The following is a 22708-nucleotide window of genomic DNA, read 5'->3' on the forward strand; positions in this document are numbered from 1 at the left end:
ATTGTGAAATTACATGAATAAGAACAAAAAAATAAAGTGCGTACGATAAGAAGAGAAAAATCTATCTTTCTATTTCTATTCTCCACCACATCCAAACAATTCCAGTAATACCTAATTTTTATATCATTAAGTTCTTTCACTACAATATAACTATAAACCCTAAGGTAAAGGAGGATTGTTGCTAGCTTTGCTACAAAAATAACTATAAACTCAGGTTTCAATGTTTGTCTTACTGACACTCAACAAATACTACTCCCCCCGTCCATTGTTTAAAGTCCAGTATTCCATTTTAGGCTGTCCCTTAATAAGTGTCCATTTTATAAAGTCAGTGGGTAAAAATTAGTACATTGTCTATTTTGTCCCTAAAAGTAGATTCCATTTTGAAAAGTTAGTGAGTAAGAGTGTAATGATGATGGGTAAGTAAGGAAAGTGGAGGAAAAAATTGATGTAAAAGGTATAATGATGATGTCTTTTTAATAAGTTGGAGTTACGAAGCAAAACATTTAAAAAGAGACGGAGGAAGTAACTGTTTGACCAAACAAGTGATAGAATAGCCAAAAATGACGTGTATTAGTAAAATTCACCCTTTTTAACAATAGAACAAATAATAAAAGGTCTCAAATATTTTTTTATGACCCAAAAGTAATAAATTTGTCCTTTCTGACAAAAATGATTTTTTCAAGTAGTAAGAAAATAAATAGTTACTAATACAATTTAGCTTCTTTTTCATTTCTTTTCTTTTCTTTTTTTATTATCAAAACAGCTCTTCCAATATGTAAAAAAAAAAGTCATTTTGATTCAAAAGTAGTGAGATGTTATAGTTTTATTACTTTTAATTATTAGAAATGATGAATTTATTAATATAAGTTACTTTTGGCCCATTCCATCAAGTGTTTGGATAGACAATTATTGATTAGGGGTGTTAGTGAAACACACATAGAAACCAGAGGAGATTTATTGTTATTTCCTATATATATATGAGTTGTATTCGTCACTAAAGCAAACCTCAAGAGTGTCGGTAAAATTTACCCTTATATAAATCCATCATTTTATATCAATATCCAATTGAAATTAAATTCTTTCCACCTTAAGTGGAAAATCCACAATTTTCATCACCTATTGTGGGTCCAATAGTGCGTTTGTTGTAGAGATATAAACCGTTCATCTTGTAGAATCTGCAGCGTAGTGTATCCATGCAAAAAATCAGCTTGATTGAAAATCAAAAGGTATATCAAAAATTAAATTTTGATTTATAAAATAGACGGCAATGGACAAATTTTAACTTTAAGTAATCATACCATCCATTTTACAAATCAAAATTTAATTTTTAATATACCTATCAATATCCGATGAAGCTAATTTTTTGCATGGATATACTACTCTGTGGATCCTACAAGATGAATAGTTTCAATTAATGTAACAAATCCACGATAAGACCCACAAATTGCGGTGGTAGAAACTTGAGATTTTCGCATAAGGTGAAAAGAATTTATTCCCTATTCGATTTGGGTACTTCTTCTGCTCACCAGCAGGGCATGGGACATGCTGCTGGCCAGGGCTATAAAAAATGAATTGCCAAGATATGTTTGCCTCACATTCTTATCAGAACTCACGTGGTAAAAGGTGCCTTGGCAATGGACAAATGTTTTCTTTTAATATCTTATATTTACTCCTAGTTTTATAATGTATAAGAGTCCAACAAGGAGTGGAAGAGAAGCAAATGACAGAATTTATATATCCACTATAGGAAACTACAGTGCATAATCTGATTTGGTAGCTGGGATATGACTAGAAGTCTAGAACTTCTTTTGGTAAAAGGAAATCGATAGAAGAATGAACAAAAAGGAACAAAAAAAATTGTTATAAGTTTAAAGACCAATGTAGGACCCATATCTTCAAGACCAGATATTATTATTCTAGTTATGTCTATTATACGAGTAATGTTATAATGATTACATTTGAGCATTTTTACCAGATACCTGAAAAGCTAGCATCAAAATAAATTTTTGCTACCATACTTCTAAATTTTGAGAATGAGTTTATGTGGTGCACTCCATCAAATTCTTGAAATTTTAATGTTTTATTACTCTGTGCATATTTCCCATCTTGGTGATCTAAATAAAAAATATCTCTTGCATTAAATTTTGTTGGCACTCTTCGATCTCTATTTGCTTAATTACTGTAATTATATTTTTGTAAGAAGTGTATCTAAATAGTCTAATAGTTAATGTATCTAACGGTGTGTATTGTAGATTTTTCCTAAAGTATAATACTAACATTTCTCACCAACTTCAACTCAATCGAGCTTTATGAATTTAATCATCTAGAACTCTCAGTTTTTAAAAAAATTTAATTAGCAAAGAAATAGATATATATTATTAAAACTCGATAAGAGTACATTGAGGGGCGAGGGAAAGGCAAAGAGGAGGCAACCAACAAAGTTGGCAGCCGTAATCAAAGCCAAACAAAAAGGAAAAAACAGAGAAAAACCAGAGAAAAAAGCCGGAAAACATCCGATGCTCCTTGGATGAGTCGATGAGACCAGAAAATAAAGCTAAGAGAGCACCATTGTTTGAGTCAATGCCCTCGAGACAATGCTCGAAGTTTTCCACTGCAAATACACCAATATTGAATTTTGCCTTGATCCAGAAAGCAACTTTATGCCTTTACAAGATCAGCGACCTCCACCGCTTCAATAATTGAGTTTGAGAATGTGATACCGCTTTTTCACCATCTCTCCTAAATCCAATTGGTGGTAGGAAGGGTTTCAATTAAGTCTTTTATAGCATTCGATATCGCACCCGCAAATCTGTTTTTAGAGCGGTTGCAGGGAATAGCATTGTGTAACTAAATCCATGGGGGCACTCCGGGCCCAACAATCCCTCCCTCATGATGACGCTCTCGCGACTCGAATCCATGACTTCCTGGCTCTGATACCACTTGTCGGACTGCTTTTCCACCATCTCTCCTAAAACCAATTGGTGGTAGGAAGGGTTTCAATTAAGTCTTTTATGGCATTCGACATCGCACCCGCAAGTCTGTTTTTAGAACGTATGCAGGGAGTGGCATTGTATAACCAAATCTATGGGGGCATTCCGGGCCCAACAGAGAAAATGCTTTCATTACGTGCAAGCCGAATTGACGACACAGTTGAGAAGAAGCAGGTCTCCCAAATGTGTTTTTCCAGGTTTGTAAAGCCAATGGAGAACCACCAAATCATCAAATCCATCAAATTCAAAGGGCATACATAAGAGTTGCTATTTCCTCTGTCCCAATTTAATTGTCCTTTTTGAGAGTTCATATCACTTTTTGATTGATTATATCTCGTAATTTATAATGTTATATGTGATTTGGAAAATATTATATTATAGAACTAATTGAGATCTATCAAACAAGATACATATTGAATATAAATTTCATAACCGATTTAAAGATATACTAACTAATTTTTTATCCGGTTAGAACAGAACTATGGACAATTAAATTGGGACAGAGAGAGTATTATTTTTGGTTGTGAAGTATGCGAAATAAACTTCGACAGGGGTACTGTTCCTTAGCCTGAAAGTACAACTCTTCCTTAATTGGTAACTGGCGTAAAATGTTGTGAATCGACACTCAATAGATAATCCGTACCATTCTTAACCCCTTACTTTATAGCTAAACAGTTCATATGAAAAACAAAAAGGAAGTAAGCATTAAATAATCAGATTCATTAACTAGCCCTTAACTTATGTTCTTTTCTAGAATCTCAACCTTGAGAAACATCCTCCCATATTAACTAGGAGGACTATGGCTATTCGTGATACCGCTCCCTCTTACTTGCCCGAACCGGGAGCCCCAATGACATGGCCTAAGTTATTTACTTGGTCAGATCAGTCATAGTGGCCTAGCAAAAATGAATTTTCCAGGAAACTAATTAACTGTAATCACCAAGCCCCCAAGGAACTAACCGTAACCTTGGAGTATATATACCATAACTTGGTACTATAATACAATAACACCTTTTATCTCCTATTCAAAAAAGCGATCATGCAATGCTATATCCTAAGGTTTCGAATCAACAATCTCCTGCCATACCCTGGGTTCCTTTCTCTTCCCCAAACTGGACTTCGTGATAACCTCCAACAGATTCGGATTTCACTGGATAACCTCCAAGAATTTCAACATCATTCATTTGGCTGACCGCCATTCACATCACTGAGACTCTGTAGGATAACCTCCCCATAGTCAATCACATCATCTCCTATCTTTTTCTATTTTTTAACTAACATAAAATCGTCTATGTGAATCACTACTCGAAATCATTCCATGAACCTAAGTTTGATCTAGCACGTACAATCATATCATAAAATTTCATAATGCAGTAGCTCATGATCATAGCATAATTAACAGGATAAAAATATAGCATTTGATATGAACGATTAAATAGTATGTACAAGCAATCACCCACTCACATATCCTAATATTATCAGGTAACTCAACATTTCTAGTTTTTCAAGTTGTTAATGATATATATATATATATATATATATATCACTAATTTTTAATAAATTAGGGTTGTTAATATTTTACTTTATAATAAACTTTTCAAACAATCATGAAATCAATATAAAAACACCTAATATACTTAGGAGAAAGTAGGGAAATGATTAATTTACCGTGCTTCTCGGCGGTAGTAGTGAATTAATTTACCGTGCTTCTCGGCGGTAGTAGTGAATTAATTTACCGCCACCCTTCTCTCCACCAATGCCGCCCTACTACTCTCTCCATTGCCGCATGGAGATCATCCGCGTCGTCCTCGCAGCCCCCCACGACGTCCGCCGCTTCCACTCCAACGACCACACCCATGCCCGCAACCTCAGGCACTTCAACGTCGGCGAGGATTGCCTTGTCTTTGACGGCCTCTTCCCCTTCTGCCAGGCCGCCGCCGCCCTTCCCTCTCGTGCCCTCCCGCTTGTCACCAACGATGGTGGCGCCACCATCACCAATGATGCCCTCCCGCACCTTCATGCCTGTCACCAACGACGACGGCGAATCCTCTCCACCGCCCTTCCCGGATCCTCTCCGCCACCCTTCCCGGATCGAGGTTCTCCAGCCCGCCGCTAAGATCCTCGTCGAGCTGTCCCATCGGCGCTGCTGTCAAGCTCAACCGACAGGACGCCGACATTGCCGGCTCATCCCTGCCGCCCGACTCCTCCGCGGGAGCTACCGGAGACCGGATCCGCCATCGTCATTGTCTCTGGATTCGTTGACGGGGCTAAGCAAGACAATGATCGGACTGGAGGATATGTTCGGGGATCAAGTTTTTACCAATTAACATTGTTAATTGTGTTTTTAGATCAAAATTAACACTATTAATTATGATGTGAATTTAGATAAAAATTAACACTGTTAATTGTGGTGTGAATTTTGATTTAAATTAACACTATTAATTAATATTGTAATTAACACTGTTAATTGTGGTGTAAATTTTGACAAAAACTAACACTGTTAATTTAGACAAAAATTAACACTGTTAATTGTTGTGGTGGTGGCGGCAGTGTGGTGGTGGTCATTGTGGTGGCAGTGGTGGTGGTGGTGGTGTAGGAGGTTGTATGGGCCGAAGGGTATTTTTGAAAGAAATTAATAGTCAGGACTTAGTCGGCTATGAGCTTCTTTTGAAATTAGTGGACAGGATCAATTGGGACATTGTCCACCTACATAGGACCAACCGAGAAGAAGCCCAATGAAGATTGGAGGGTGGTCTTAAGTGGTGGTGATGTGCTTGCAATGTGGTGGAGATGTGGTGGACCAAACTAATTTTCTTCCTCTCTCTTTCTCTTTGGCCGAATACTCCCTCTCTCTATTTCTCTCTTGCTAAAGCTAATAATTTGAAACAAACTAGTGAAATGGGACGTGAGGTGTGGTGTGAGAAACGGTGTGGAGGAGCTTGAGTATTTCTTCCTTGCTCTTTACTCCAAGGCACTTTCCTCTCTTTTTCTCTCATTAAACTCTCCTAAATTTAAGGAATCTTCAGGCACAAGAAATCCTAGGAAAATTTAGGGAAAATAGATACACTTCTACACATACTTATATATATATATATATATTCAAGGAATTAAGTAAAGCAATTTTTTTTACTATTATAGAAGTAAAATTAATTAACTTAATAAGGAAATTATAAATTTTAGTTTATTAAAATTTTCGGGTCACTACAATCTATCCCCCTTAACAAAACTTCGTCATCGAAATTAGAGTATACCTTCAAGTGGAAACAAATTTGGGTAGTTGGTGCGTATAGCATCAGCTTGTTCCCACGTTGACTCTTCAATCCCTCAATGTCGCCATAAGACTCTGACAAGTTGAATTGTCCTGCCCCTGATATTCTTTTCGTTGTAGTCTTGGATCTGCACTGGTTGTTCCTCGAAGGTCGTGTCCTCGTTAAGTGTGACATCTTCCTAGTTGATGATGTGGGAAGGGTGTGACATGTATTTGCGGAGCATAGACACATGGAACACATTGTGGACTCGATCAAGTTGTGGTGGCAGCGCCAAGCGGTATGCTACCTCCCCAATCTTTTCCAATATCTCAAATTGGCCGATGTAGAGAGGTGATAACTTTCCTTTCTTTTCAAATCGGATAACTCGCTGCCGCTTGATTTTCAGAAACACATGTTCTTTGGCTTAAAAGGACAATGGTCTAGTCCTCTTATCGACATAGCTCTTATGTCGGCTTTGAGTGGTCAAAAGTTGTTGGCGAATGACTTTGACTTTTTATGTTGTCTCTCTGACAAGTTTTGGTCCTCAGTAGGCTTGACTCTCCCAGTTCGATCCAACAGACAGGGGATCGGTAGGGTTGTTCATATAGAGCTTTGTACAGAGCCATTCCAATGCTAGTTTCATAACTATTGTTGTAGGCGAATTCGACCAGTGGTAGATGTCACTCCCAATTTCCCTTAAAGTCCAAAGCACAGGCACATAGTGTCACGCCTTTGATTTCCAACATAAATAGATATTCCATTTCAATAAAAGATCCTCGCATATCATAGATAATACCCAAAAAAGTTCCCACCTGTTTATCTTTACAAAAGAGTTCCCAAGTTTAAGGAATTTACAACGTTGGCACTCCGGCCCAAATTAAGCTCAACACAGGTAAACAAGTTATATGGTTACAAACTGATTGGTCAAAAGAAATTCCTGAATGACTAGTTACAATCTCATCTTTACTACAAGTAAATCGATTACAAAAGATGATTAAGTAGCTAAAACAAAGTTAGCTCCCAAAAAAAGTCTTCACGTCCAAGCACACGAATGCATGCAATCTATTGTCCGACATTTTGTCGTGAAAAGAAAGATTAGGTTGAGTTACACTAGCCCAGTAGAAAAATCTTTACCAATTCTATGTACAAATACGATGACTAGTGCAAATGAGGAAGATATATGGATATAGTTCAACTCGTAGATATGCTGACGTCGTTACGATCTTTCCAAGACATGCCATCACTACAATATGCCCTATAGATCACAAAACATTAACAACTCCAACAAACTCGACACGACTCACTATCACCAATCTCCACCGCTTGTATTTCCACCCCTTGCGTTACAGTATAACACCATGAGGGTCGCCGTATTACCACCCCTTGCATTACAAAGAACCCTATCAACTTGGATCACCGTATTACCACCCTTGCGTTACGAGATCCACTCGAGTCTTCGTATTACCACCTTTTGCGTTATGAGACTCCCTATCCCAACTTCCAACCCAAACGACTACTTTCTTACTCAATATGCAAACTAGGACTTTTTCATGATCACATTCATACATGAAACATCCTACATGACGCCAACAATGTCACCATTATGCCACAAATACTCTCAAGTAATCAATCAATCAACATGTTACATTTTAACACGTTTTAATCAAGTAAAAGTCCTATTTGTTCCTTACTAATGGAAGGCCAACAAATCAAGGATAACATTGATCAATCAAGGGAAGTCAATAGAACAAGCTTGAGAAAGGTTAGGAGGTGTCAAAAAGGTACTAGAAGTGTCCGGGGTTCAAAACAGTCAAAGGGGAGCAACATGGACAAAGCTGCTCAGAAAGCCAAGGAGTATCGATACAAAAATAATCGTATCGATACGGCAAAGTTTGGAGTATCGATACAAAAATTATTGTATCGATACGGGAACGTTATGGCAAATTCTGAAGCTACTGGAATGCAAATTTCTTCAGCATATCGATGCGCAAATACTTGTATCGATACGGGGACATTACGAGCAGCGATTTTGTGCAGAAAACTCAAAGGCCAACACAACGAAACATCCAACGATTCAAGGCACGATTTCTACACTTAATCAACGTATAAATACATAAAAATGGCAAAGAAATCCCTACCTCGAGTCAAGGAGCGAAACCCAAGAGATTTGAACGAGCCCTAGCTCTAAACTTCTTGAAATCAACCAAAATCCTCTACTCCGAGCTTGACCCACAAAATTTTGAGCTCAAAGACGCAATTGGAAGACTTGAATGAGGTTGATTCTTGAAAGTTTTGGAGGAGTTTTTGAGAGAAGGCAAGAGAGAGAGAGAGAGAGAGATATCGGTGGAGAGAGGGGGGAGACTGGATGAAAGAGAGAGAGAAAAGGTGAGATGAAATTATCTCCTACAACACATATTCCCCTATATATACTCACACACAAGTAAATCACACTCTCACCCCCTCTAATCTCTATCATTTCACTTCTATCCCTAATCCAATTAACCACAAATAAATCATACTTTCTCAGGTGGCTGTGGTTGATTTTAGTGCAATGGCGTATAGAAGCTTAGTTGTCGGTTTCTCAGTCGTTTGTGAGGACCGAAATGGCGATTTCTTGACAACCTCTTGTAGGGTACGGCAACTCGTGGGATTTGTGGCGGCGTGGCTGCTAGTTCATTGTCGCTTGGTGGTGGGTATGAGGTTGCTAGCTTGGTTGTGGCAGTGGAGGCGTCTGATGGGAGGTGGCGGTGTTGGTGGCTGCACAGCTTAGGTTTTGGTTCTTGGGCTAGGCTTGGCCATTTTGGGCCTTGATCATTTGGGTGTTAAGGCTTTGCATTTTTAGGTGTTTTGTACTTGGCTCATTGGGTGTTTTGTTTTCATCCAACCAAAGGTTGGATTCCCCTCCCCTTCTCCCGACTTTATATACCATTTGTCAAATTTTCTTAATAAAATATTACTTTTGTCAATAAGAAAAAAATATTGTGGTCAATATAGAGATCAAGTCTTTAAATGCGAATTTTCTTTGGCCTAATTATTGATTCGAAAATTGAGCCTCTATGAATCGCTATTTTGTCCTCTTCGAAGAGGCAAAATACCACTTGTTCCACTATTGGCCCAATGATTCATTTTCCCGGCCAAAAAGTCTTCTAAGGAGAATGAGTACTTGTCTTTAACATAAAGGCAAAATAAGTGCAAAAATACCATCTAGACGAATACAAATTTAGAGAGAACGCACATCATAATTTGTTGTTCCAATAAGAAACACTTTTCCTGAGGGGTTCCAAATGAAAAAAATTGGAATAACATTAACCTAATCTTGAAAACAGACTTGACAACAAATGGGGAAAAAAATAAAAAAAGAGAAGCATTGTGCTTTAGGTAATTGATAGCTAGCACTTAAAAAAGTTCGCAAGATCTTTATGCCCTCAGGGAAGTCAACGGAAACCACGAATTCATATAGTTGACTCAATTGTTGAGACGTAAAGCTTGGTTCAATTTGATAACATCAAAATGCTGATTAAGACTTTAAAACACAGCTGCTAGCTAGTCTCTTCGATTATTCCACAAAGCAAATGCAAACTCAATAGCTCAAAGCACATCTCCATCAAAGAAAAATGGGGAAAAGATAGAAAATGATTAGATATGATGGTCTAATAACTTGAGAGATGAAAAAAAGAGATAGACTGGTACGTAGAATCAAATTATTGTAGTTTCCATTGGCAAGTGGTGGATAATATGCTATTTGTTTTTATACAATCCCCTTAGTTCTCTCCTTTTTTCTTCACCTGTACATAATAGTAGCTAATTTTGTAAAATTTATAATAAGAATAACAAAAGATTGGTTACGTTTGCAAATGCATAATCTTAGAGAGAAAGTTGGTAACAGAATATAATCAACAAATATAATTAGATGTAGAAATCTCATTTTGAGTAGAGAGCATGTGCATTCAAAAAGAATTTCAACTTATGAAACGAAATACTCCTAAATAGGAGAGGATAGAAGATTAAACTAATTGGAGATAAGACTTACCTTTTTGAAAATGATATTCATGAATCGGTTTAAAAAAATTCTGAAAGTGAAACCCATTTAAGTTAAACATTCATCCCTGAAAAATCAAGTGTTCTCTTTATCCCACAAATTATTGGTCAATAATTAAGTAATCCATACCTAATTTGTATAAAAAAATAAATTATTGGTCACCCTTTTACTTAATGTACGGTTACTATCTACATATATGTAATAGCCCTGATTTTTGGAAGGTAAAAAATTTCGTTAAATATTTGAATTTTATTTGAATTACTTATTTTTACTTTCAGTAATCCGTCGTAATTAGATTCTAGTCCTTCGGGGCCAATTGAATTAGATTCCAACCGACTACTTGGAGGAACCGAGCAACCAAACTCACCTAGTTACTAGATGAATCTTTTGAACCTTTTACCATTACCCATTGGGCGATAAACGTTAGGGTAATCTTTGTCTATTGGACAATAGGCCTCCTATTAAAATATGTTGATTAGTACATAGATATAGTATTATATAGGGTATATCCACATGTTCAAACGACAAATATATATTTTTTATTATTTGATATCTTTTCCCATTATTCATTGGTTATTAACCGCTAGCAAAACTATTGCCCATTGGTTAATAAGTACTAGGGGAATTGTTATCCATTGAATAATAGCTCTAATCTTCCTACTAAGTACTAGAATCCTATTGAATATTCAAGTGTTGATTTTTCTATGTACTTTTATGCATTGGAATATGTGGGTAAATCTAAACCCTAGATTTTTAGTATCTTTATTGAATAAATTAGTACTAGTACTTTATAGATATCTTTAATGGGAGAATCCTAGCCTTTATTTTAATTGGATACTTGGTACTATCTCCATATTTAAATATTGGACATGTGTACTTATATATCATATTATATAAATACCCTAGATTTGTCAAGTACTTAATCTATTTGTATAACATGACCATGTGCCTAATTAGATTTCTTTAATGGGATATTTGATTTAGGAAATCTTGTACTTTGTACCCTTATATACTTAGTCTTATATATATATGGTCTAGGAGAGAGAGAGGGAGATTTGTTGTACAAGTCACCTTAGATTTTCTTCCACCAAAATCTTTCCAAATCACATCCATAGTACAAATCTAGTCATTCATGGCCTTTTATCCATTGGACAATAATTGTTATGAAAAATTTTACCCATTGGGTAATAGCCAAGGTTTTGGCTATAAATAGAGCCACCCTCATGCCATTTCAACTCACACCTTCACTCCTTTGCTCTCACTTCTCTCTAGAAACCATTTCGTTTTCCAGACAGCCTACTGTCCTTCACAAATCTTCATTTTTCTCCTGCTTAATGTAGTTTTTAGAGCCAACTCCCTTAAGAAAGTTGTAGAGCACTTCGAGACCTTCAAGTTAGACCCAAGAACCATCCCAATCGGTGAAGAAATGACAAAGATATTGTCATCCGAAGTTCAGTAAAAATCTCGGATTTCCATTTCCAGACAGCACACTGTCTCTTCCTTTATCACCATTTATCTCATACCTAAAGTAGTTTCTAGGATCAACTTCCTTCACAAAAGTTGTAAAGCGCTTCTAGAGCTTCGATTTCGACCCAAGAATGATCATATTCGGCCAAAGATTGACCAAGTTACTGCCATCCAAGGTTTGGTCCAGATTTGCGAGTTTCACCACCCGTAGAATTTTCCAACTAGCTTATTCGGCCTCGACTAATTTCGGATCAAGGTAGATAAATCTCTAATCATTCTCCCTAGTATAACTTTAGTTATTTTTGTCTATGATAAGGCAAGTTGAAGTATTAGGAGTAATTAGCAAGCTCGTTTTACTAATATGTTGAAATGCATGATAATTAGTAAATTTGCTTGATAAGAGTAATAAAGGCATGTTGAATGTTTGATTTATGTTTACGTATGTGATATGTCCTACCGCGGAGTCGTTGCATCAAAACGAGACACAAAAATCAAGCAAGATAGAAACATGACACCTAGGGTGTGTTAATGACAAGGTGTGTTTTGAAATCGCAGTGTGGCCAGACTTGCCCATTGTGGGAATGTGTGTGTGTTCCAATGGAGATCCGGATCAGCAGAACCATTGTGAGGTTGTGTGCGTTCCCATGGGAACCCGGAGTGGCAGAACCATGGTGAGGAATGGCTTGGTTATCCGTGGAGAGGAGCCAATGCAAGTTTTGTGTGCCAATGGGAACCCGGTGCAGCGGAACCATTGTGAGGATACTCGGGAACCCGGGACGGCAGAACCGAGGTTGGGTGTGTTAAAAACTATTTTGAAAATGTTGATTTGGAAAAGTAAAATGAAAACGATGACACGGTCTACGATGAGTCACGTAGGAGAAACCAAGAGAATCATGGACACCTACGATAGTTTGAATAGCGAATGTGGATGTGATTGTTATTGTCTGTTGTATATGATCTATTGTTTGTAAGTTATGGGTTAGCGGGTATGGGATTGTTCTACTGAGCTTTTGTAGCTCATGGTGTTACCTTTGGTGACCCTAGCATATTATATCGGTGGCAACGCTGGTATAATGTGTCAGACTTTGCAGATGATCGAGGTGAGTTGTACACCTTAGAGGCCTTTGGAGTTGAAGAGCTGGCTCAAATGGAGGAACATGCGGAGTTGTAGTTAGGAACCTTAGTTCCCTTCCCTTGTGTAATAAAGGTGCTCTCATGAGAGTTATGATGTAATAATGAGCTAGACTTCATTTAAGTTTTCAATAAAATTGTCTATTTAACGTATCCAAAATTCGGGGCGTTACAATATATATATATATCACTCCGGTTCCCATGAGGGATCCCAAAAATTTGCAAAATGCAGGTTGCTAACGTGAGCCATTTTTTTTTGAACGGCGAAAAAGATTTATTGATCTTTGGAAACAAATTACAAAGATTAAACGGAGAGGCACAAGGCATCAAGTCGAAGAAGAGTAAACCCACAAGATGTTAGGGCAAGAGAACACACACAAGCGAAAAATAAATAAGCAATCGAAAGAACAAGACACGCGATATACGTGGTTCCGACTTAAGCAATTTGCCTAATCGTACTCCACGGGGTGTTGGGGGGTTTCACTATGATGAGAAGATAAACAACAATACAATGGGAGGCAACCCTAACTTTGCTTTTATAGTCCAAGCAAGTTAGCACACCAAAAAACCATAAAAAAAACGTTTCTTGGGTCCCGCTGGTCCGAACCAGCTTTACCTTTGGTTCAGACTAAAATTCCAGCAGCTTCAAAACTGAATTCTGTTTGCGGTGGTCCGGACCAGTCTCACTGTAACGCCCCCAATTTCGGGTACGTTAAATAGACAATTTTATTTCAACTTCAAAATAGAGTTTGGCTCTTTATTACATCACAACCTCCGTAAGAATACTTTCATTACACAAGGGAAGGGAAACTAAGGTTTCTAACTACAGCTCCGCCTGTTCTTCCATCTTAGCCAGCTCTTCGGCTCCAAAAGCCTCTAAGGTGTATAGCTCACCAAGTTCATCTACAAAGTCTGACACATTATACCAGCGTCGCCACCAGTATAATATGTCAGGGTCACCAAAGGTAACACCATGAGCTACAAAAAGCTCAATAGAATAACTCATACTCACTAACCCTTAACTTACAAGCAGTAGATCATAATACCAACGATTTCCACATAATACATGCATATTTAACAAAACAGTTCACAATGACACATCCACATTCGCTAATCAACTATCATTTGTGTCCATGTTTTTCTAAGTTTCTCCTACACGACTCGTTGTGGACCGTGTCACCATTTTCCATTTTCCATTTTCCAAATCATTATTTTCAAAATCATTTTTACACACCCAACCTCGGTTCCGCCACTCCAGGTTCCCGAGTATCCACACAATGGTTCCGCCGCTCCGGATTCCCATTGGCACACAAAATTTGCATTGGCTCCTCTCCACGGATAACCAAGCCATACCTCGGTTCCGCCGCTCCGGGTTCCCGAGGATCCTCACCATGGGTCCGCCGCTCCGGGTTCCCATGGGAACGCACACAAAAATCATTGAATTTGGCATTGGCTCCTCTCCATGGATAACCAATCCACACTTCAAAACCCTCGGTTCCGCCGCTCCGGGTTCCCATTGGGTTTTCGAAAAACACACCTACACAATGGCTACTACGTCCAGCCATTATGTAGTTTCAAAAATATTTTATCCAAGTCAAAACACACCTTTTCTTAACCACACCCTAGGTGTCATGTTTCTAACTTTCTTGATTTCTGTGTCTCGTTTTCATTCATAGACTCCGCGGTAGGACTTTTCACAACCATAAATCATTCATTGTAATCTTGAAACTAACTAGCAAGATCATCCAATTCTATATTAGTAAACATGCTCATAACCATCCGAAAGATCAAAATACGAATACTTCTATCAACGATAAGTCTTATCTTTCGAAAGTCGTTCTTTTTTCCTTTTTGGCAAGTTCTAAATAACATATGTTTATTGAAATAAAAGTTCCTTATTCAACACGTTCATACCATCATTAGCAAAACGAATTGGTTTACCATCATGCATTCTAAACATAATAAATGATAGATAACCTTATCTACTTAAATATACTTCAAGTTATACTTTGAACTAAAGAGTAAGGACATTCTACTTTCTAACATACGGTTCTATACGTAGAGTTAGGGGACAAGGGGTTCTACATATATTTAGAGATAGAGGACAAGGTGTTCTACCTTTCTTCTTGGCGGTAGGGCGGCTACGGAAAGTATGTCAGTGATCGGGTGGAGTAACTTCCTACGGAATGCTTACGGTAGCTTCGAAAGAGAAAGGTTTCTCTCGAAACTTAATCTTGACTAAACTACTTGAACTTTTTGGATCGAAAAGGGGTCTTAGGTTGAGTTTCTTGAAGAACTTAGGAAGAACTTCAAGAATGCTCAAGAACAAGAAAAACAAAGTAAGAACACAAATCTTTTTCTAGAGAGAGAAGTTGCTAGGTGAAGGTGCGAGTTGAATGCTTGGACAATGGTGCTATTTATAGCTAAAGTCTTGACTATTACCCAAGGGATAAAATTTTCCCTAGCAATTATTGTCCAATGGATAAAGATTTTTTCTATTAAACTATTCAATTAAACACATGTGTACTTTGGAATAAATTAAGTATACATATATATATATATATATATATATATATATAAATAAGTTCAAGTACACAAATATATATATTAGTATGTACCATGCAATCTATGTAGATCCCAAGTATCCAATAAAAAATTATAAGGTCAAAATCCCTTATTAAAATAATCTACATTAAAATAATCTAAATTAGCACATGTTTCTTATTAAAATATTAAATTAAGTACTTTAGAAAATCTAGGCTTTAATATAATATGATATATATATGTACCCATTTTCACATATTCAAATATATAAGTTGGTACCAAGGATCCAATAAAAAATTATAAGATCAAAACCCCTTATTAAAATAATCTAATTAGGCACATGTTCCATTATAAAATTAGATTATGTACTTTAAGAAATCTTAAGGCAATATATTATAAAGTACATATATATATATATATATATATATATATATATATATATATATATATATATATATATATATATATATATATATATTAACCCATGGGAAATCTAGGAAATAATAATTTAGAAAATCCTAGTACTTGATAGAAGATTGACCCTATTACCCAATGGATAACAAATTCCCTAGCGGTTATTGACCAATAGATAAAAGAATAAGGCAATACTTTAATAAGATTTTGAAAGACTACATGTCCTTTTATGCATGTGGTTATATATATCTATATATAATTATATCTATGTACTTTAATAAATCTAGCAAAATATCTTGGAGGAAAGATCTATTGTCCAATGGATAAAAGTTTTCCTAACTTTTATCATCCAATGGGTAAAGGTTAAAGGTCCAAAGAGTTCCACTAGAGTTTGGAGGGATCATAAGGTTCAAGAAGGTTCAAAAGGCTCATCTAGGGTTAGGAGAAAGTAACTAGATGAATTGGTAGTTAGGTTCCTCTAATTAATTGGTTAGAATCTAACTATACTTGCCAAGTAGAATCTCTAGCCAAGAAATATAATTTTAAAAGACTAAAATCTAATTATGACGGATTATGAGAAATACAAAATAAATTTTTGGAAGCGAATCCAAGTATTAAAATAAAATTCAAATTTTTAACGAAATTTTTACTTACTAAAAATCAGGGTCGTTACACTCACGGTGGTCCAGACCAAGGTCACAAAAATTAATCGTCTTCACATTCTAACAATTCTCCCACTTGAAGACTGATCAACGGCGCTTCCCAAACTTCAATGGTCGTCAACAAACACCATCTATCATCAACACCCACAACACCCATCTCCACAACCTCAAGCTTAGAGACCAACTGAAGCTTCCACAGCTTCAACTTATCAACAGTCACAACCTTTCTCAACATATCCGTTGGATTCTCCGTACCACGAATCTTGTCAAGTATCAGCTGTCCACTATCAATCAAAGAACGGATAAAGTGATACCTCAATTGTATGTGCTTCGTTCTAGAATGAAAGGCCGGATTCTTGGCGAGAAAGATGGCACTCTGATTGTCACTGTGCAACACTCCTTTCTCAACCGTCTTCCCCAACTCATCCAAAAAACCTTGCAACCATACCATCTCCTTTCCAGCTTCCGTGACTGCCACATACTCGACTTTTGTAGTTGAGATAGCAACAATTTTCTGCAACTTAGAGCCCCAACACACAGCTGTACCACCCAAAGTATACACAAACCCGGTAGTACTCTTTCGACTATCCATGTCACCCGCCAAGTCTACATTAACATAACCTTGCAACTTTAGGCCAGCTCTCGTGAAACACAATGAGACATCTGTAGAACCCCTCAAATACCTCATAACCCATTTCACTGTTTCCTAATGCTGCTTCCCTGGATTACTCATATACCTACTCACTACTCCCACTACATGCGCAATTTCAGGACGTGTGTAAACCACAGCGTACATAAGACTCCCTATTGCTGATGCATACGAAACTTTACCCATGTAGTCTCACTCCTCGTTTGTCTTCGGTGACTGATCCTTGGTTAGTCTAAAATGACTAGCCAAAGGTGTTCCAACAGGTTTTGCATCACCCATGCTAAACCTCTTGAGCACCTTTTTGATATATTCGGCCTGTGATAGCTTTAAGGTCCCCTTTGCTCTATCTCGGATTATTCTCATTCCAAGGATTTGCTTAGCCGCTCCCAAATCCTTCATTGCAAATTGTTTCGACAATGCCTTCTTCACTTTGTTGATCTCCCCAATATCAGACCTTGCGATAAGCATGTCATCAACATATAGCAACAAAATCACATAAGACTTTCCAAACCCCTTGGTATAACAACAATGATCCGCCTCCAGCCGTTTGAACCCATTGCTGCACATGAAGCTATCAAACTTCTTGTGCCATTTCCTTGGAGCTTGCTTCAACCCACACAAGCGCTTGCTCAGTTTGCAAACCATCTTCTCCTTCCCTTTAACTCCGAAGCCTTGTGGCTGATGCATGTAGATGTCCTCCTCTAAATCCCCATGGAGAAATGCAGTCTTCACATCCAACTGCTCCAAATGCAAATCCTCAGCAACCACAATCCCCAATACCAACCGTATTGTCGTCAACTTCACAACTGGAGAAAAAATATCGGTGTAATCAATCCCTTCCTTCTGCTGAAAGCCTTTGACTACTAGTCGAGCCTTGTAGCGTTTGCTACCATCGTGCTCTTCTTTCAATCTGTAAACCCACTTATTATGAAGAGCTTTCTTACCGGCTAGCAGTTCTGTCAACTCCCACGTTTGGTTTGTCAATAAAGAGTTCATCTCATCTTTCATGGCCAACTCCCACTTGATTGAACTTTCATTCTGCAAAGCCTCGTCATAATACTCTGGTTCACCAGCATCAGTGAGCACTATGTAGTACAAAGACAGTGAAAAATGCTGTGGTGGTTTGCTAACCCTGGAAGAAAACCTTCTGACAGCACTAGTTGGCGTACTCTGTCTCTCTTGCGAAATAACAATCTCTTCATCTTCCTGGCTGCTGTCTGGCACAAAACCCTAAGATAGCTCATCCAAATCCACCACATCCTTCTTCTCAACCCCTGGCACAGAATTAACCTGTTCTGTCCTCTCACGATCCTTGTACATAACCAGCTCATTGAATATCACATTCCGGCTTCTTACAATCTTTCAATTTTGCGCATCCCAAAATCGATAGCCGAATTTCTCATCGCCATAGCCAATAAAAAAACATTATTAGACTTAGCTTCCAATTTATTACGAGCATTAGAATCATTATGAACATATGAAACATAGCCAAAAACTTTAAGAAATGAAAGGTTTACCTCATTTCCGCTCCAAACCTCCTCGGGCAGTTTGAAATTCAAAGAAACTAACGGTCCTCAATTTATCAAGTAAGCTGCAGTGCTCACTGCATCAGCCCAAAAAGTTTCAGGCAACCCAACGCCTCATGCTTCTTGCTCGCTCATTCAGGGTCCTGTTCATGCGTTAGGCCACACCATTCTTCTATGGTGTCCTCGGAATGGTCTTCTCCATCCTAATCCCGTTAACAGCGCAATATTCCTTGAACTTTTTGTCCTCAGACTCACCTCCATTATCTGACCTTAGACATTTCAGTCTTAGGCCCGCTTCATTCTCCACCAAAGCTCTCCACATCTTAAAAGTTTCAAAGGCATCAGATTTATTTCTCAAAAAATAAACCCATACCTTCCTGCTTGAGTCATTGACGAAACTCATGTAGTATTTTGACCCACCAAGTGATTCAACAGGAGCGGGACCCCACAAATCAGTGTGGACCAACTCCAATTTCCTTGACCTTGGAATTTTGTCATTTTTCAGAAAGCTAACCTTCTTCTGCTTCCCAAAAACACAACCCTCGCACAAGTCAAACTGAACCAACTTCAACCTTGGAAGTTTACCCTTGGAAAGAAGTACCTTCATGCCCTTTTCACTCATGTGACCCAATCTTTGGTGCCAAAGGTCTGCATCACAACTTGCAGTAGCAACTGCAACTGTATCCCTTGTGCTCTGCGTCATGTACAATGTCCTTGTCTTGACCCCACGAGCCACAACCAATGCTCCCTTTGTAATCTTCCACTGATCATTGAAGAATGAGATTGAACGACCCTCTGTATCTAGCTGTCCCACAGAAATCAAATTTCTCATCAAATTTGGAACATGTCTGACTTTCTGTAGCGACCATGAAGACGTATTCGGCAGTCTGATTCGAACATCTCCCATACCCATAATATCCATCACTTCACCGTCAACCAAATACACCTTCCCAAAATTACCAGCAACATAGTTCTTGATAATTTCCTGGTGTGCAGTGGTATGAAACGAAGCTCCTGAGTCCAACACCCAAGAGTCTATCGGACTGTCGACTGAAATAAGCAAAGCATCCTGATTTTCAGTAGCAACAACATAACAGACTCATTGTTTTGCTTTTTCGGCTCCCTACAGTTTCTCCTATAGTGGCCCGTCTTGTTAAAGTTCTAACACTGAACCTCATGTAGAGGGGTCCTTGACCCACTCCTTCCCTTCCTCGACCTCGACCTTCCTCTATTAGAACCTCTATTCTGGCTCCTACCCCTAGTCTCGGTATTCAAAGCAAAACCCGAACTAGATGAATATGATTCTCTTGCATCTCTCCTACAAACCTCCTCACTCAAGATTAAATCTTGAATGTCATCATATTTGAGTTTCTCCTTGCCAGCGGAGTTACTAATAGCCATTCTCATACCCTCCCAACAATTGGGTAACGAAGCCAAAACAATTAAGGCATGTATCTCATCATCAAACTCAATTGAAACAGCAGATAGTTGATTCGTAATAGTATTAAACTCATTAAGATGGTTGGCAACTGCAGCGCCTTCCGACATCTTAAGATTAAATAACTTCTTCATGAGATGTACCTTATTGTTCGCCGAGGGTTTCTCATACATACTTGACAAGACCGCCATCATATCCCCAACGATCTTCTCCTTCGTGACGTTGTAGGCCACCGATTTTGTCAATGTTAAACGAATAATCCCTAAGACTCTCTTGTCTAGGGTTTTCCAGTCTTCATCTTTCATCCCTTCCGGTTTCTTCCTTTCCAACGGTGCGTTCAAGCTTTTTCCATACAAATAATCCTCTATCTGCATCTTCCAATATCCGTAGTCTGAACCATCGAACTTTTCGATTCCGTTTACTTTTCCTTCTTCTCCTGCCATCGATGCTCCCACTCAACTTGGGTGCTTTGATACCAGTTGTTAGGGCAAGAGAACACACACAAGCGAAAAATAAATAAGCAATCGAAAGAACAAGACAAGCGATATACGTGTTTCCGACTTAAGCAATTTGCCTAATCATACTCCACGGGGTGTTGGGGGGTTTCACTATGATGAGAAGATGAACAACAATACAATGGGAGGCAACCCTAACTTTGCTTTTATAGTCCAAGCAAGTTAGCACACCAAAAAACCCTAAAAAAAATGTTTCTTAGGTCCCGCTGGTCCGGACCAGCTTTACCTTTGGTCCGGACCAAAGTTCCAGCAGCTTCAAAACTGAATTCTGTTTGCGATGGTCCGGACCAGTCTCACGGTGGTCCAGACCAAGGTCACAAAAAGTAATCGTCTTCACATTCTAACACAAAAGGCAACAAACAACTCTAATAATCATATGCCGCTAAGACCCGAAGGGGAGAATAACCATCCCCAAAGTTGGCAAGAAGCCAACAAAGGCAAAAACAACACCACTTCCAAAGAGACAACTGACACCTAAGATTCAAAACAACACACAAAGGCACACCTAAAACTTCAAAACAACACTTAGAGACACCTCCCTAAACAAACACCTCAAAATAGAAAGAATTAATCTGAAGCCAACATGGCTCTATAATTCTCCTCATCAACTTCCACCATTTCCGCAGTCCTTTTGATCACATCCTCCTCCTTACCATCATAGCCAATACCTAGAGTCTTCTGTGACTCCCAAATTGCTTGAGCCTCATCGAGAGCCCAAATTGCGCGCTTTAGCCTCATTGAGGACGAGTCTATACCTATTGTTATTTCCTTGAGAAGATAAAGCGGCCGCTGCTATTGCCGACCTGAACATAACACATTTTTTCTTCTTCCTACCGCCTTTTTTCTTGGATTTTGGAATGCCCAACATATCTTCAACCGACTTCTGTTTCCATTTTGCTTTCACAGTATCATTGACCACTGCAGTTGAATTAAGATCCACAAAAAGCTGGATAACTTGGGTCAACCACATTCTCATTGTTTAAAAAGCCCACTATTGCCATGAGCTGTTGGATAACATATCCACGCACGTACATGTGTTTATTTTTAGAAATGGATCTTCACGATTTTTACTTAAACATGACCCAGAAAACATAATCTTTTACTAAGGTGGAGTACTATAAAATACATAAAAGCAAATAAGAAAATTCTTATTAAGTGGTTGGGTATTTAAAAATTTCATAAGCAGTTGTGAAAAAAAGGCAAGAAGATGGCAATTACCTATGGGATGGTTGGTGTTGTTTTGCCATTTCGTATGATTGTTTTCTGTTTGGTCGATGAACCTGAGTGTTTTGGCATTCAAGTATGTAACACTAGGAAAAAGAATTACATAAAAACAATACTCGTGAAATATAGGACCCGATAAAAATAGAGAAGAGCTTGAAGAAAAGTCGAATAAAAATGAAGCTACAAATGAAAAGGTGAGAGAATTAATAGATTGTAGGCATTTAGAGTACCTTTGAAACACAGTCTAGCTAAGACAACTGAGGAAGAGGCTATAGAAATAAGAAAATCAGTAATTCTTCTTGATGAGTTGGTGCAAGTAGAGTGGAGTGCAATTGGTGCCCCCCTTATAATTTTATGCACATGGGAATGGTTCAATTCCCGTAAGCACACATCTCCCTCCCCGAGTCCCCTAGCTTAGAGTAGATTAGGTTTAAGAAATGGCAAATTTTATTTTATTTTTGAATTGACTAAAAATAAAGGAACCTTGATGAGTTGGTTGTTAGACCATTTTATTTCTCTGTTTTTCGTTAATACTTTTTTGGTATTATTTTTTAGATTCTCAAATTATCAAGAAAAACTTAACCAATGGATAAGCATTATTTGTTGTCGCGCGAGGCCTCTTCACCTCCTCACTAATTCTCCATTTTGCTTAATATATAGTATAGATAGATCATACATGTGAGACAAGCTGTAACGACTTTGATTTTTAGTAAATAAAAATTTCATTAAATATTCGAATTTCATTTTTTTATTTACTTGGATAGCTTAAAAAATTCCTTTTAAATTCTAATAATCCGTCATAATTAGATTTGAGACGTTTAAAATTTAAAACTCCTACCCTCGGACAATCTAGTCCTTTTC

The sequence above is a fragment of the Rhododendron vialii genome, chromosome 1a (genome assembly GCF_030253575.1).
Source record: "Rhododendron vialii isolate Sample 1 chromosome 1a, ASM3025357v1".
Classification (NCBI taxonomy): Eukaryota; Viridiplantae; Streptophyta; class Magnoliopsida; order Ericales; family Ericaceae; genus Rhododendron; species Rhododendron vialii.